We start from the raw sequence: 16,399 nt of genomic DNA on the forward strand, positions 1-16,399 counted from the left end.
TCATTTATAAAATGATCTGGACAAGAAAATGTAAACTATTTCAGTGTCTTTGCCAAAAAAACTCCAGAGGGATGATAAAGAATTAGATATCACTGAATAATAACAACAAAATACATTTCTCAGCACTTTTAGTAATTCTACCTGAAAAATCAAACTTTGATTCTACTTTTCAGTTTAGATCCAAGATACATAAACATCACATTCACACCCAAACACCAAGATGAACTGCTAAGGAAATAGGAGAACTGCAAAGATCAGGTTGACAAATGGAGTGTTCTAGGAAATTTGGAAGGGAAAGGGAGAGAGGGGAAGGAAAGCAATGGCCAAAGCCAAGTGATCCTATATGCTTGGGGTCATGCAAATGGATGATGGGACAGGGTCTCTTAGAAGTGATCCAGTGGCTCCCTCCCAGAAAAGTGGAATGTAAGCCTTCTGAGCATCTGTAAACACATCATGCCCTATGTAAACACATCATTTTCTTCATAACATTTAGAGCAGTGTTTATTTTGACTTAGTATTTTATAGTTTTTGAAAAATAAAGTGTGACTTAAATCTTTGCAGAGCTGATCAGCCAGGACTGCAATGAACTTTTTATGTCTGTCTCCCTCCCAGTGGCCTGAAGCTATGCTAGCAGCTAGAGCTTTGAGCTGGGAAATATGGCTCTCTAACCACTTAATAGCCTTAGGCAAGTGATCATTCACCTTGGTGACCCTCGATTTTCTTAATTTTTAAAACAGAAATGTTTAGGTACCTAATGGCCCTTATAGTTGTAAGAAAAAAATAAAACATTTTGACAAATGATAACATTTTATATAAATATTACCTGGATCTGTGAGTGCAACTATGTATTTATGGATGAACATTAGTCATAATGCACTTATTGATTACCTACTCCACTGGCATACATATAGTATAAGTGGCCCAGTGTACTGATTACTATTTGAGAAAATTTCCATTGAATTACTATATGAATAAAGCACTGTGCTAGATGCTAGTGATACTGTTCTTCCATTCTTTTCAGTCCAGAAAAAAACAAGCCAATCAAAAAGAAAAGACCTCAGATACAAAGTAAACTACAACTGAGAGGCCCAGGGGTGGAGTGAACTTGAGGAGGTTGCTGTGGCATATTAAGGTAAGTCAGATGAGTCAGGAGTAGAGCCTAAAGTGGAATGAAATTTTTATCAAGAGTTCCTTATACTTATGAAATCACATTTGGTTTCCTTGTACCCCCAAAAAATATTAATGCATGTTATTCAGTAACTTTTCAGTCATATCCAAATCTTCAGGATTCCATTTGGGATTTTCTTGGTAAATATATATAACTGGTTTGCCATTTCCTTCTCCAACTCATTTGACAGATGAGAAAACTGAGGTCAACAGGATTAAATGACTTGCTCAGCATCACAGAGCTAGCCAGTGTCTGAGGTTGGATTTGAACTCAGGGAAGAAGAGTCTCTCTGACTCTAAGCCTGATACTTGTATCAGTACTTGTGATACTGTATCACAATACCAGAGAGATGCTGCTGATACAAATTGGATAATTGGAATAGTCCTTGTTTTCAAAGAGCTTTTACAGTTTTGTGGGAGACAACATATATTTGTTGACAGTTGAATAACAGTGAATAAAGGACAGACAGATTCAGGAAGATGTGTTCAAAACCACTGATATTCTTCAGTCTTCCTAATTGTAAATAAAAGTACTTCCTTTCAAGATTATTGTGAAAATAACTTAAGATAACACTTGTAAATAATTTTGTTAACCTTAAAACATTATATAAATGTTAGCTATTTTTCATATATATATATAACATATATATATACATTACATATACATAGATTAAATAGAGACACACACATACATTCACATGTATATGGTACATTTTATTTCACAGCTACAGATTTTGCTAAACTTATGATTCAATCATTGGCATTAGAACTTCCATTATCAGTGCAAAAAAGCATTGAATTGTCTAGGATAACAAGTGACTCCCCAGGATTATGCAGCCATATGTGACAAAGATGTGACTTTAATTCTGGTTTTCCTGAGCCTGAGGTCAGTTTCCTATCTACTATTATGCAACATATGAACACAAAATAAGCTCAAAGTTTATTTTCTGGAGATGGGGGTGAGAAAAGATGAGGGGTGAGAGTAACCAAGAGAAGTGGAGATCAGGAAAGACTTCATTTAGTAGATGGGTCATGTGTAAAGTTTCAAAAGAAACAAAAAATTCAAGGTTTCTAAGAGGTGGAGATGAGGAAGTATCTGAATCTGAGCCAAGTCCTAGCAAACCATAGTAGGAAGAAGGGAAAAAATTCATTAGGATGTTCTAACATACATAATTTTTAAAATCCCAAGGTCATGGATGGCATAGGGGATAGATCACAGGACAGAGTCAGGAAGACATAGACACTCATCTAGTTATATGTTTCTGAGTACATGATTTAACTTCCATTTGCTTTATTGTCTTCATTTATAAAATGGGTATAATGATAGCACCTACTTCACAAGTTTGTTGTGAGGTTCAAATGAGTTCATGTATATCAAGACCTATGAAATTCTTAAAGTGCTATGTAAATTCTAGCTAACTAACTAGCTAATGGTAGTAGTAATAGTAGTAGTAATAGTAGTGGTAGTAGTAATAGTAGTAGTAGTAGTAGTACTGATAATAGTACTAGTAGTGATAGTAGTAGTAGCAATGATAATAGTGGTAGCAGTGGTGATAGTAATAGTAGTAGTAATGATAAAAATAGTAGTAGTGATGATAGTAGTAGCAATAGTAATAATAGAACTAGTAGTAGTGATAGTAGTGATAATAGTGATAGTAGTTGTGTAGTAGTAATGATAATAGTAGTAGTAGTAGTAGTAATAGTGATAGTGGTGATAATAGTAGTAGTGATAATAGTACTAGTAGTGATAGTAGTAGTAGCAGTGATAATAGTTGGTAGCAGTGGTGATAGTAATAGTAGTAGCAATGATAATAGTAATAGTAGTGATAATAGTACTAGTAGTAGTGGTAGTAGTGGTACTAATAATAGTAGTAGTAGTAGTCATGGAAGTAGTGATAATAGTGATAGTAGTGGTGGTAGTAGTGGTAGCAGTGGTAGTAGTAAAGTAGTTGTAGTGATAATAGTAGTGGTGGTAGCAGTAATGGTGACAATAGTAGTAGTAGTGGTGATAGAAGTGATAGTAGTCATAGTAGCAGCAGCAGTAGCAGCAGTAGTAGTGGTAGTGGTAGTAATGGTAGTAGTTAAATTTAAGCTAATGACTCCAATTTATGACTTTCCAGGAAAAAGTCTAAGTATATATGAGCTGTTGGCAAATCTGGAATGATTTAATCTTAGAGTTAAAAGATTAATTGTGATTTCCAATGTCTTTTGTTACACGGATTCCTTTCAACAAAAATGTATTGTAAACCCCAGGGTCACTTAAGATATTACTCATAGAATTGACTCAAATTTATAAGAATCCAAGCCATTCTCAATTGATAAATAGTAAAGGATATGAACAGATAATTTTCAGATAAAAAAAATTGAAACTATTTCTAATCATATGAGAAGGAATTCTAAATCATTATTGATCAGAGAACTGCAAATTAAAACAACTCTGAGATACCAGTACATACCTCTCAGATTGGCTAAAATGACAGGAAAAAGAGAATGATGAGTGTTGGAGGGGATGTGGGAAGATTGGGACACTGATGCATTGTTGGTGGAACTGTGAACAGATCCAACCATTCTGGAGCTATGCTGAAAAAGTTATCAAACTGTGTATACCCTTTGACCTGCAATGTTTCTACTGGGCTTCTATCCCAAAGAGATCTTAAAGGAGGGAAAGGGACCCATATGTGCAAAAATATTTGTGGCAGCCCTCATTGTAGTGGCTAGAAACTGGAAACAGTGGCTGCCCATCAGTTGGAGAATGGCAGAATAAAATGTGGTATATGAAAGTTATAGAATACTATTGTTCTGTAAGAAACATCAGCAAGATGATTTCAGAGAGGCCTTGAGGGAGTTACATGAACTGATGCTAAGGGAAATAAGCAGAACCAGGATATCATTAAACACAGCAACAAGAAGACTATATGACAATCAATTCTGATGGACATGGCTCTTCTCAACAATGAGATGATTCAAACCAGTTCCAATTATTTAATAATGAAGAGAATCAGCTACACCCAAAGAGAGGACTATGAGAACTGAGTATGGTTCACAACACAGCATTTTCACTCTTTTTGTTATTTGCTATTTTGTTATTTGTTATTTTGCTTCTCTCCATTGCTTTTTGTTTTGTTAGGATTACTAAGTGAGAACTGAGGTTGTCTGGACAGTGACAAGGTGAGAATTCAGGTTTTCTGGACAATTACAAGGTGAGAACTCAGGTTGACTTGATAGAGGGGGCAAGCTCATTGGCTGGGGTGGTTCTTCCCAGAAGCCCTTGCATTATCCCACGCCCATTCTCTGGGAGAATAAAAGAGAGGACTCTCAGAGAAAGAAGAAGACTCTCTGAATTGCATCAGGCTTGACGGGGCTCTCTGCAGGAAGGGAAGTCACTTCTTTGGACAAGAGTTAACAGCAACTGCCTGGAGACAACGGTTCGTTACAGGAAGAAGAATCTGTCTGAGAGATTTGAGTAGACACAGCAGATCTCTTCCCAGAGAGCGATCCAGCAGCTTCTGGAGACGACAGCTCGTTACAATTTGGCGCCCAACGTGGGGCAAGGACTTTTGCTTATTCTGACAAGAGGAGCTAGACCAGACCTTCGCAATTTTGGTGCCCGAACAGGGACAGACACAGTCCTGATTTCAGTGGAAAAGCCTCCCATCCAGATCTCAGTCTCTCTAACCCAGAACCGTGAGTAACAAGGAAACTTTGTTAAAGATTAAGTGAGTGTGCTAATAGATAAATAAGGAACTTAACTTGTTAAGGACTAAACCAGGAATCTCTTATAGTGAAATGGGGCAAACATTCTGTTCAAGGAAAATGTTTAGAGAGCATCATCAAGGTTATGAAAAGCCAAGGATTGATTATAATTTTAGAGGAGATTACTGAATTTTTAAGAACTGTGAAGGTCATATGTCCTTCTTTTTCTCTGGAAGAAGAATTGGATCCAGATGAGTGGAAATTAGTTGGAGAGCAATTAGGTGAACACTACAATTGTCTTTGTGACATTTTACCCTTTGGTTCCAGACCAAACTCAGTTTCCAAAGATACAATTCATACTTACAATTTAATCCAAATGGCTTTAAAAAATGTTATTCTAAAGGAAGAGATGAAGGAGCAAAATGGGGAGGTGTCAACTAAACTAGGTGAAAAGGATGAATCAGATAACAATGAAGTTAAGTACAATTCTGAGCAACAGCAACAGGAGCACCTCCCATCTCCTCCCTCAATTAACCCTTCAGGGGTGGAGCAAGAAGGAGGAGAGGAAGAGGCAGAAACACAAACAGAATTGCCTGTGAAGCAGCCTAAGCCTATGACAAGATTAGAAAAAGCATTGGTTAAAGCTAAGAGAGAAGGACAGGATATAAGTGATTTTATACATGCATATCCTGTGATTGAAAATACTGACTCTGTAGGTAAAAAAAGGAGAAGATATGCACCTTTAGATTTGAATAAAATTAAGGATTTGAAAAAAGGTTGTACCCTTTATGGGGCTACATCAGCTTATGTCAAAATGTTACTAGATGGTTTGTCTTATGAAGTCCTAACCCCGAATGATTGGAAATCCATAGCAAGGATATGCCTGGAACCTGGAGAAAATTTATTATGGCTTTCGGAATTTCATGAATTATGTAAAATTCAAGTCAGATGCAATTTGGAAATAGGAGTTAACACACAATTCACTTTTGAGCACTTGGCTGGTGAAGGTCGGTATGGAGAGAATTCGGAACAGATTAATTATACCATGACAATATATGAACAAATTGCTAAGGCTGCAATAAAAGCTTGGGGTGTCCTTCCTGGACAGAAAGATCATGGAGAGGCTTTCACTAAAATACAGCAAGGTCCCAATGAACCTTTTGCAGATTTTGTGGGACGTTTGCAAACTGCTGTCAGAAGAACTATTGGAGAAAATTCAGCTACAGAAATAATGACCAGACATCTGGCTAAGGAAAATGCCAATGAGATTTGCAAAAGAATTATATGGGGATTAGACAAAGATGCTCCTTTAGAGGAGATCATAAGACGCTGTGCTACAGTGGGAACAAATGCTTTTTACACCCGGACAATGATGAATGTGGAAAGACAGGGACCCTCCTGGCAAGGGCCTTCTAGAGAAACTCGGCAATGTTTTCAATGTGGAAAAATTGGGCATCTAAGAGCTCAGTGTAGGTATGGAGATACAGTGAGAAGACAGGGTGAAAGAAGACCTAAAACCCCATGTCCAAAATGCAACAGAGGACTCCATTGGGCATCAGAGTGTAGAATAATTCAGGGAAATAGGATGAGGGGCCCAGGTCCAGGGCCCCAGGCAAAAAAGACTTGGGGCATGATGGCAGCTGATGTTACACCCAAAGAACCTTTAGAAGGCCAGGACTCTGATTTAATCAACCAGCAGAAAAGCAATCACATGGCAGAAAGGGATTACCTGATAAGTGAGCCAAAAGGCAAACAGATTGTAAAAATGGATTACACTTGGGGAGAATACAGGCCTTTTAAACCAACAGGGCTGTGTCCAGTGCAAACAACTCCAATGTAATTGCCAGATGATGAGAAGAGATTTAGAAAGTGGTAAATAGAAGAAAATTAGATAGGTTAACTGCCTGGGAGAGAGGGTTTGCTAGTATTTTAACAGACAGAAGAAAACAGATGAAGAAGGAATCAGATGGGTGCCAACGAGTCATATTCGCCTTGTCCATCAGAGAGAGACAGAAAAAGAGAAAGACCTCAAAATAAAGGAGAAGATCTAAGAAACATCTGACACTGAAAGAGCATGGATAATAAGAAGACTGTTAAAGAACTTTAAAACCAGCAGGAATCATTGGACTTCCTCACACAAGATGAGACTAATGGACAATGGACTTATGGACATTTATAAATTTTCAATTTATGATTATGTTATATACTTCTAGCATGTGTTATGTTACTATGTTACTATATGCTTATGTAATTTATGTAATTATCTGTAATACTTCCCATATTGATGGATTTATGTTTCAAGGTCATGACTGTCCTATGTTCTAAATCAAAAGAAAGGGGGAGATGTTAGGATTACTAAGTGAGAACTGAGGTTGTCTGGACAGTGACAAGGTGAGAATTCAGGTTTTCTGGACAATTACAAGGTGAGAACTCAGGTTGACTTGATAGAGGGGGCAAGCTCATTGGCTGGGGTGGTTCTTCCCAGAAGCCCTTGCATTATCCCACGCCCATTCTCTGGGAGAATAAAAGAGAAGACTCTCAGAGAAAGAAGGAGACTCTGAATTGCATCAGGCTTGACGGGGCTCTCTGCAGGAAGGGAAGTCACTTCTTTGGACAAGAGTTAACAGCAACTGCCTGGAGACAACGGTTCGTTACAGGAAGAAGAATCTGTCTGAGAGATTTGAGTAGACACAGCAGATCTCTTCCCAGAGAGCGATCCAGCAGCTTCTGGAGACGACAGCTCGTTACATTGTTTGTTTGTTTGTTTTTACTGGTTTGATTTGATTTTTCATGTGTGGCATGATAATTGTATAAATATGTATCCATATATTGGATTTAACATATATTTCTACCATGTTTAACATGTATTAGACTACTTGCCATCTAGGGGAGGGTGTTAGGATTACTAGGTGAGAACTCAGGTTGTCTGGACAATTACAAGGTGAGAACTCAGGTTGACTTGACAGTTCTCTGGCTCAGACCTGTAAAGGGAGTTTACACCTTAGGAATCCTAGAAGGAGCAAGCTCATTGGTTGAAGCTCATGGGAGAAGGGGAAGAAATTGGAACACAAGGTTTTGCAAGGGCTAATGTTGAAGAATTGTCCATGCATATCTTTTGAAAAATAAAAAGCTTAAAAATATATTACTCATAATATTCTACAAACATTTACTGCATAAGGCACCATTGAATTAATTCAAATTAATTTAATTTAAACTCTATCATTCGTGAACTACTATTTGGGAACCACTGATCCTGACTAATTTTATTCTCAATGCAGAAAATATCTTCTATATTCTCCTTGAAAAGTGATCCTCTAGAATTTTTTATAATACATTCATTGAGGGACAACTCAGCATCTTACAAAGCAACCGATTCTACTTTAAATTCTCAGTTCTGTGAAGTTAATACTCTTTCTTGTCACAGGCAGAAATCTGTTATCTCAGAGATTTCCATACTTCATCCTCAGGGATGAAAAATTAGTCAGCAAAATTTGTCTGCTGTTTTGTCCTTCCCTTCCCACTGGTACCTTGTGCCTTTAGCCTGTTCTCTGACAGCCCAGAGTTTTCCACTGTGGTATCCAAATGGGCTTGCCATACCTGGTAGCACCCTCAGTCCTGAACATTTCTCTCTCTTACCCTTCTTCAACATGTAGATCGTCAGCAAAAAAAATAGCTGTTCTGTGTTTCCTTCCACTTTAATCTAACAAATTAATCTATTAGAGGGGGATAATGTGTTGAGGTATTATCTCCTTTCATATGACAAATTTATATTTGACTGGAATTTCCTGAAGATGATGCCATGACCCAATGAAGTATTGAAATTTCAAGTATCATGGCAGGCTTTTTGAAGAGATATTTGGGGAACACAGGGCTTTTTGCACCCCATGACCATACTAGGGAAGGGAATAAGCATTTATCTTTTTGTTCAATTATTTTTCAATCTGACCTCATTTGAAATTTTCTTAGCAAAGATACTGGAATGGTTTGCTATTTTCTTCTCCAACTCATTTTACAGAGGAGGAAATGGAGGTAACCAATGTTAAGTGACTTGTGCAGGATCACATAGCTAATAAGTGAGGCCATATTTGAACTTGTCTTCCTGATTCCAGGCCAAGTGCTCTATCCAATGGGCTACCTAACTGTGAAACCATTTATATAGCACCTACTAAGTGCCAGACATTGTGCTTTACAAATACCCTTTGAGACAGCTGTTGTTATTATCATAACTTTAAAATTGAGAGAATTAAGACAAACATAGATTAAATGATTTGACCAAGATTACAAAGTTAGTAAGGGTCTGAAGCTGAATTTGAATTCAGATCTTGTTAATTCCAGGTCTGGCACTTTATCTACTGTTTCATCTAGCTGCCTCTGTCTGACACACTGGGCAGGCAACCTCTTACTGTTTCTATTCATGCATTTAATCTTACCTATTTTCAGTTAAATTCATCAAATCAAAATGGCTTCAGTATTCTATGTACCCAGTAATCCCATCAGCACCTACCAAATACATTCTCTACAAGACTGAATTTTCAAAAGAGAAGGGGAATGCATAGAGCAAAAATTCAATCCAAACCAATTCCAATTCAATACATGTCATACAATTCCACAAACATTTTGTAAACCTTCTATGACGCAATTAGATAGAAATGGACCCTGACTGTAAATCAGTAAGTTTTGAATCTTACTTCAGATACTTATTAGATGCATGATTCTATCAGTTTCAGTTTCCTCATTTGTATAATAATATTGGCATAATAATAGATTACACAGTAATATTACAGAGTTATTATGAGGATCAAGGGATTTAATATGTATGTACCTTAAAGAGAGATATAAATATTAGTATTTATGCACTGGAGAGGATGTCTAGGATCTCTGCCCTTAAAGGAATTTACCATCTAGTAGGGAAAGGTAGACATATACAGAAATAAATGAAATATAAGGCAGACTATATGTGCATAGGAGAGATCTGAAGTGCTATGAGAGTTCAGAAAAGAGAGAATCCATTTAAGGCAATCAGGATGGCCACCTAAAAGAGTAGACACAGGCTGGAATTGAAGGAAAAGAAGGAAGCAAGCATTTATTAAGTACCAAACACTGTGATAAATTCTTTACAAATATTATTTCAGTTGATCTTCACAACAACACTCTGAGACAAGTGTTGTTGTTACTAAAATTATTATTTTTTTTTACATGAAGAAAATAAGACTCCAAAGATTAAGTAACTCGTACAAGCTAATAATTGTTTGAAGCTCAACTAGTACTCACGCCTTCTTGACTCTGGTCTCTCTTAGTTGTATCTAGAACAGAAAGAGTTTTAAAAGGAGGTGATGAAAAATGCAAGCACAAGTGTTCTATGTTCTATTTACTTAATATATTTGGCACACTGAAGAAATTTTCTTTTTTTAAGGAAAGCAATAAATAAATTTTGGAGATCTCAAAGAAGATGGTATTGTTATTGTTTTTAAGAATTGTGTGTATATGCACATATATGTGTGTATATACATATATGTAATGTATCTTATTAGCACTTAGTAAGAACCTAACACATATATGAAAAAAAATATATATATATATGCATACACATACATACACACATACACTTTAATCCCAATTCAAAAGTTCTACCTAACTTTAAATCTGCATAGAATTAAGAACTCACAGGCACTTACCATGTTAAAAACAGGCTTGAAAGACACCTTGAAAGAAGTGTTGGAAAATGCAATGTAAAAATCTTTAGGGACAATTCAGGACTGCTCATAATGGGAAGATATAAATACCTTAGTCTTTAACAAGGACAATACAAAATTGGCCATCTCTCCTATCTTTAACTTAGCTACTGCCTAAGCTTATATATGGGACAAGTAGGAGGCATAGTAGATAGAGTGCTGGGATTGGAGTCAGAATGAGTTCAAATCTGGCCTCAGACACTTTAGTGATTGTGCAACCCTAAGCAAGTCACTTAACCCTATTTATCTCAGTTTCCTCATCTTTAAAATAAAATGTAAAGGCTCATGAAAGAGTCAGACACAATTTAAATGACTAAACCATAATCTTAGAGAATGTCCTCCAAATTTAAATCTGAGTAAACATCATCATATTGATGACAATTTGATTTAGGAATGAATCTTATTTAACTCAAGTCACAGCCAGATTACCATAATTCCTGAGACACCCTAAAGTCAAACTAAATTCTTGGCAGAATGAAGCCCCGTTCATTCTGCAGTCCAGCTGAAGTAAATTCAGAGCTAGATTAGATTTAACAGGGTGGATTTTCTTTTTACTGAGGGATCTGAAGTCCCCACATGATTGAAATTATTCTCCCTTCCCTAGGTGGAACAATACTTTTCATAGCTGTGATAATCAAATAAGAAACATATAAAATATTTAGCACAGTGCTTGACATATTAGATGCTCAATAAGTGCTTTTTTCCCCTTCTTTCTATCATCAGGGTCAAATTCAAGCCTTTTCATCTCGGTCATCATAGAGTTAATGAAGGACTTTTGTGGCCATTATAATACTCCCTAAATACGGGTGATTTTGATTAGACCTTTTAATCTTCACAACAACTTTGGGGGGACAGATACTATTGAAGGCAGTATTGTATAGTGCACAGCACACAGTAAGGAAATCTTGGCTCAAAATATATTAGCTGTATGCTCCTGGGAAACCATGTAATAGGTATGAGCCACAGTTTTCTCACCTGTAAAATGGGGATGAGGTACCTCCCTTATAAAGTTGTTTAGAATAAGGATTAAATTGGTTTCACTGAGATCCAGGGGCTTCCTAATCTTCTTTGTAAGTCATAAAGTTTGTGGTACATAGTAGGTACTTAATAATTGTTCACCCAATCATGGGGAAATAGAAAAGATAGAGACTTGAATACAGTTTTCTTAGATCCAAGGCCAATTCTCTATGTTGACATAGGGTTCTCAAAATGTCAAATAGTATAAGTTATTTAAAATGCTTTTCAGAGTTTAAAGGGTTATATAAATGTGAGCTCTTATTTCATTCCCCATTTTGTAATAAGGGAAACTAACTCAGTGAACTTTGCCCAAGATTGTACCAGTTAGAAAGTGGTAAAGATGACCCCAACTGGGAGATTTTTTCCATTACCCAGCACTGCTGCTGAGTTTTGTCCTTTCTTTAATATGTGACATATTTGAAGTGATTCATTAGATTTAATAAACATTATAATATTCTTAAAACCCTTTCTTAAGTCAGATTACTCCCTGAACTTCCAATTTAATAGTTTTTGGAGGGGGTTTGGGGGGAAGAGGAAGGAGCAGTGGACAGAGAAATAAATCCAATCTTTAGAAACCTCTGACAGAATCTTTCCTTTGTGAGACAAAACAACTTTAGTTCAAGTGAACAAGAGCCTTTCTGAGTTTGGGTGTTTGTTTAATGCTTATCTTAATCTTGTCTTCTGCCTCCTCCTCACCTCTTCTCCACTGCCCACTGCTTTCCCTCTACTCTTCCAGTTCAGCCAGATGTCCCTTCTGACCTCATCCTTTCCTCCTTCCTTCCTCTTCCCCCTCTCCCTCCCCGCTTGTCAGTCCCCTTCTCATTTTAGTGATTACAGAAGCATTCTGGTTGATGCCCCTTGCCTGGCCCTAGGAATTGCTTCTCCAAACCATTCATACTGCTATTTTTCCTTTCTTCTAGACCTCCAAATTCCTCAAATTGAAGTCGATCCTAATAGACCACAAATATGTACCTATGTATATATAGATACATACATGTATGTATGTATCTATATATACATGCATGTATGTAAATGCACACATATACATCCTTCTCAGAGGTTGCCCATGTCCAGAAAGAAAACCTACTATCTAGAGATTGTTTTCCTTCCTCTACTGCGCAGCATCGAAAGCACTGGCACTCTATAAATGTAAAAAAAAAAAAAAAAAAAGTTAGTGGTCCCCAGTGTATCAAAGATCAGAAAGGACTCACTAATTCAATGGAGTCTGCTTGGCTTTGGAGAATGCCTGGCAGCTTTGGTGGAGCCTTTGGAAAGGACTTGTCATGGAGAAATAAAATGTTCAGGCGATGGGTGATAGCAAGCAAAGTCAGCCAATTCTTTCCAGAAGTTTCTGCTTTTGTTCTATTTTGTTGAGAAAAACAAAGACTGACGTCTTTTTCTTTCTTGAACTGTTCTACCCATCCTACTTCATATAGATTTTTTTGCATTACACTGACTTAAAATAATTAATTATTATTAATCTTCCTAACTTGCCAATCACTTCCTTTTAGCATTCATATGAAACTGTCACACACAGATTGACTGCCACAGAAGCATTTTCTCATTTGTATATTATTGCATTTTCAATTTAGAGAGAGAAAAGGAACATTTTACGCATTCATCCTTTTATATCCACTCATGTAGCCAACACCCTAGCTCAAGTTTTTATACTCTTTAGTAAGGTCCACAAGAACAGAAATCATGTCTTATAAATAGTTAACAATGAAAAGTATCTTCTTCCCCTTTCTTCATTAAGCAGCATTATTTTCGAGCTATGTGCTTAACAGATTATTGTTTGTCCTTATTCTAGAAGAGGGACAATAACATCAGAAGGGTGCAAGTGAATGGAATTAAGTGAGGCACAATGGTGCAAAATCATCAGCCTCACTCTCTCCTTCAGTCATCAGGTTCCTGTGGAAAGATATTTCAGGCCAACAGCTGATGACTTCAGATGCACTGGGAGACTTGACGCTTTTTAAGCTAAGATATTTCACAGATCTCAATTTGTTTGAGACAATACCCATCCAGTAGTTAAAAGCTGGGTATGAATCAAGGGAAAAGACTATTTTGCCTTCATAAAAGAATCAGTTTGGGCGGGGAAGACCTTCAGGATTTCTCTATGTACTTAACAAAGTTGAGTAGAAAGACAAAATCAGGGTGTATAAGTTAGAATCAAAGCTCTACTATTTATTATCTGTGCAACTTTAGGTGTAACATTCAATCTCAGTCTCAATTTTCTCACCTGAAAAATTGAGGATTGAACTAAGGTCTCTTCCACGTCTAAGTTTATATTCTTATGATTCTAAAGACATATGGAGCTAAGATCCTGGGATAGTCAGTCCTCTCATTCCTTTTCCTTGTGTCCATGATTTGCTTTCTGGGCATCCATTCCTACATCATTTGCTCTGGACTTGGATAAATATGAACATTTGCTCTTTTGTTTTCTTCACATCATCCCCCTTGCTTCTAGTTTTTACTGGCTCATCTGAGCTATGTTCCTCATCTCCCAGCCTCTAAATGTTTGAAGTCCCTGTCTGGCTTCATGCTTGTACATCACCACTCTCTCTGTGACCCACATGTGTCTAGCACACTGTTTACACTGGGCTTTAATCTGTTGTTAGTGGCCGACTTTGGCATCCCCCCTTTTCTCTCCAGGGGCCAATCCCATGCTCCTCCTGCCAGCAGATCTCCCCATGGGAATATGCATAAGGAGTAGGAGATCTGGCCCTTAACCTCTAAATGTGGACCATTGCCCAAATCTTCATTCCAGACCTTCCCTTTTCCCCTCCCTTTTGTAGCAGCTTCTTCCTTGGTGCTTTCTAGCCACTCAAAGTGACAGATAGTGGAATATTCTCCAAATTTATGCCAGAGATTGTCTAAGAGATATGGTCAGGGGAATAATCAACATGGAGCATTCTCCTACCTGTCCCTCTTAGATGATTTTTAGCCATTGTGTTACACAAACATTTTATCTTATCCCAGTATAACATTTTACATGCTTGAGATATTCATGACCTTCTTCAGTAGGATTACAAGGCTCTTCTTTATTATTATAAATAAGCGATTCATTACTTTGTTTTTTTAAATACATATACACTGGTGTTTAATGATAGTTCTTTGCATTTTTGACAGACTGTAATGGTTTAGCCCACAATCCTTCCTTCCTATCTCCCTAGCCAAGTTATGCTAGAATTGATTTATTAAATGAACTTGCTTTTTTACTTATTTTATTCCTCATTATTCATATTTAATGTTACCCACACTTGACCTGCTGACTCCAGTCCCTTAAAGTGAATGATTCGCACACACTGACTTTGTTCTCCCTGACAAGTCTTATCATTTTTTCATCTCTGCCATCTCTTTGCTAGCCCTTAAAAAGATCTAAGTCTTTCTGTATCTATTATCTGTTTATAGCTATCTCCATTATTTTAGATTAATGTTCCTCCTTCAAGCATTATTCTTCAGGGTTGTTATTTTCCTTGTTTCCTGCCTTTTAGCTTTCAATTTCTGAACACAAACCCCATATTTTTAGATCAGAGATTCTTAATTTTTTTGAGTCTTGGATTCCTTTGGAAGTACGATGGAGCCTAAGGACCTTTCTCAGAATAATGTTATTAAATGTGTAAGATAAAAACATTAGATTACAAAGGAAAACAATCATATTGAAATAGTCACCAAAATTTTAACTGAATTCTCAGATCCCTCTCAAATTTCAGTCTAAGATTTAGATTATTACTTTTACTTTACCTGTGCAACTGCTTCAGATGCTGAAAAGGAAGAATTTTGGGAATTGTCACATCCAGAAATGGTTGGAGTCCATCTGGAAATCCCTTATTATCCTCTCCAGCCACTTACATCTACACGTTCTCCATAACTGTTGTTGGGGTTATTAATACAAATTCCTGTTTACACAGTTCTGTCAGGGAGCAAACCTCTGTTTAACCACTTTAAAATCTGTAGTTATTGAATTTTTTTTTTTAGTGGAAATTCTCAGTATCTTCTAAGCACATTAGTTATAAGTTATTTCCAGGGGGAATAAAGTGTCAGAAAAAGTGGTTCTCAAAGATTGATCTAGGGACTTACTTGGGGTTTCTGAGTTCTTTCCAGGATGTTCACCATACCAAAACTATTTTTATAATTATATGAATACATTTTAATTTCCAACATAATAAATGTAAATAGATATTGCCCAATAAACCAAAGCTCTTTGGTGGGGTACTCATTAATTGTTAAGAGTGTTAATGGGCTCTGGGAGCAAAATATTTGAGAACCTCTGACATAGAGAAACAATTTGGTTTTATAGTATAAACATGAGGCAGAAAATTAAGCTAAGGTTCTCTTCCTATGAATGAATTACTAGGGGACCTTGGTAAAATTACCCTTCTTTGTCTATTCCACACCAAAAAAAAAAAAAAAAAAAGCCTATCTATTTCTCTGGAATATTTTCTATAAGAAGAAAAACAAATTCTTTCCAGAAAGTAAAAAATTGGAAAACCTAGTACTCATTGTCACTAACAATTGAATATCTTTGACACTGATTTTTAGCCTTTCTGGAGCAATTTTATTGGTGGTAGACTTGGGAGATAAAAGCAACTTTTGCACCTGTTTGTAAAAGTATGACATATAATATGTGGTTATGGAGTTCAATTAGTCAAATTATTGTATTATTGACAGATGACAAGGTACCAGTTGTGACCTTTCTCTGGGTCACCTATCTTCTCTCTTTTTTTTTTCCATATTTAAACAACTGGTTCAGTCTAAGAATTCAAACCTATACATTCACATAACCA

This window comes from Sminthopsis crassicaudata, chromosome 4, assembly GCF_048593235.1.
Source record: "Sminthopsis crassicaudata isolate SCR6 chromosome 4, ASM4859323v1, whole genome shotgun sequence".
Classification (NCBI taxonomy): Eukaryota; Metazoa; Chordata; class Mammalia; order Dasyuromorphia; family Dasyuridae; genus Sminthopsis; species Sminthopsis crassicaudata.